General features: G+C 42.9%; 1 non-coding gene across 1 annotated transcript; it reads right to left on the bottom strand.

The window, feature by feature from the left end:
- Positions 1–685: 685 nt before the first annotated feature.
- LOC112738951 (small nucleolar RNA R71) lies at positions 686–793 on the bottom strand. Its single transcript, XR_003169898.1, has one exon. It is a non-coding gene; the product is annotated as a small nucleolar RNA R71 (small nucleolar RNA).
- Positions 794–2,283: the final 1,490 nt, after the last annotated feature.

The following is a 2,283-nucleotide window of genomic DNA, read 5'->3' as shown; positions in this document are numbered from 1 at the left end:
CAATTTTCGCCACGTCAATTTTTGGCGCCGTTGCCGGGGAGTTGCAATAGAGTGCTAAAGTTATTAATTGGAATTTTATTTATTTGCATTTTATTTTATTTTGCTACTATGAGCTGCTTGTTTCTTTCGCTAGATGACGCGTTCACTTCCTGATCCAAGCTTGCCAGTATTCGATCCTGAGATTCAAAGAACTATTTCACGAATAAGGCAAGCTCGACGTCGGTTAGTCCTCTCAGAGGACGGATCTAAAATATCATTTGAGGAAAAAACCAGCCCCCGTTCTACTGATTCTGTTGATTTACGTATAGGTGACATGGCAGCACCTAGGAGAGTTACTATCCAGGAGGCCGGAGCCCCTGATTTTACAATGCAACCGTTTCAAGCGCATCACCCAGTGGTGGCTACAGACTTTGAAATAAAGACCGCACTGCTCAATTTGATGCCCAAGTTTCATGGCTTACCTGCTGAAGAGCCTATCAAGCACCTGAGAGATTTTCAAGCAGCCTGTTCTATTGTCGGGCGTGATGGTGCAGATGAAACTTCAATTTTGCTGAAAGCTTTCCCGTTTTCTCTTGAGGGAAAGGCAAGAGAGTGGTACTACACTCATCCCGCAGCAAATGTATCCAACTGGGATACACTTAGAAGAGAATTCTTGGAAAAATTCTTTCCAGCTGAAGTTATTGATAAACTAAGGAAAGATATTTCCATGATTGTTCAGGACGAATCTGAGACTCTCTATGAATACTGGGAGCGCTTCAATAATCTTCTGGAAGCTTGCCCCCACCATATGATTGACAAGATAGTGTTACTCGGTTATGTCACACAGGGCATGAGGCCCCAAGATAAGACCACATTGGAAAGTGCTAGCAATGGGTCTATGAAAAAGTACAAGACCACTGATGAGGCATGGCAATTGATCAGCGACTTAGCTGAATCTACTCGGAATCACCGGCAGAAACAAGGCCGTTCAAAAGCCGTTGCAGAAGTATCCTCTAGCAGAGAGACTGCTGCTCTAACTCAAAGTATCTGTGAAATGACCAACTTGCTGAAGCAGATGCAATTGAATCAACAAGTTCAGCAAGCTCAACCTTCTCCACCACAGCAAAACCAACAGTTAGTCCCATAGAGAGTTTGCGGAATCTGTGCTGATTATAGCCACTATACTGATGAATGTCCACAGCTCCAGCAGGAAGACAACACCGTGGCAGCCACTCATAACTTCTATGACCGCCCCAACCAAGGGTACAATCAAAGTGGCAATTACAACCATGGATGGCAGGACAATTCTAACCAGAATTGGAGGGACAACAACAACAGAGGAGGCAGAGACAATCAGGGAAATCAGAGGTGGAATAATAACAACAACAGGCAACAGAACCAGTACCAGCCTTACAGAGCACCTCACCTGAGGCAATCCCAAGGACCACATAATACCCAATAGTAGACCTCTCAAATTACCTATCCTTCTTCATCTACTAATGATGACTTATTACAATCTATTGATCAGAGACAACAGACCATGGAAAATAACATTAATGCCACTCTAAATGGTCTGAACTCTATTTTTCAAGCTCTTGTCTCACAGATTGGATCAATGAATAACTCCAATAACCAGCCTTTGAGCTCTAGTGGAATTCCCTCTCAACCATTACCCAATCCCAAGGGTGGCATTAATGCCATCACCCTAAGGTCCGAAACCACACTGCAGGAGAGGAACCAGGAGGAGCCAAGCCCACCAGAACACACCTCAGCTGAAGAGGTAGTGGAAATAGAAGATGTTGAAGAGGAAGAAGACATACAGGACATAGCTGAAAAAGAAGAAGTTCAACCACAGGAGGAAGCATCAAAAGGCGCAGACACTGCAGAAGACACCACTCCAATTCCATTTCCACAACTTGCAAGGAAGCCCAGGAAGCAGCTGGAACCTGATCCAAAAATGGTAGAGATATTCAAAAAGGTTGAGGTAACTGCTCCTCTATTTGATGTTATTCAACAGGTACCTAAATATGCAAAGTTTCTAAAAGATTTATGTATACATAAAGACAAAATTAATGAATTAGAAACTATTCCTTTAGGTAGTTCCATATCTGCTTTAATGGGTGGTTTACCTGAAAAATGCAGTGACCCAGGTCCTTGTATGGTTAATTGTACTATTGGTGGTGTGATAATTTCTGACTGCATGTGTGATTTAGGAGCATATGTAAGTATAATGCCTTTGTCTATATATGATATTTTGAGGCTCCCTCCCTTAAAAAGGTCGGCAGCTCGTTTTGTGTTAGCAGA

The sequence above is a fragment of the Arachis hypogaea genome, chromosome 13, assembly GCF_003086295.3.
Source record: "Arachis hypogaea cultivar Tifrunner chromosome 13, arahy.Tifrunner.gnm2.J5K5, whole genome shotgun sequence".
NCBI classification, from domain to species: Eukaryota; Viridiplantae; Streptophyta; class Magnoliopsida; order Fabales; family Fabaceae; genus Arachis; species Arachis hypogaea.
This window is presented reverse-complemented; position numbering and strand designations above follow the sequence as displayed.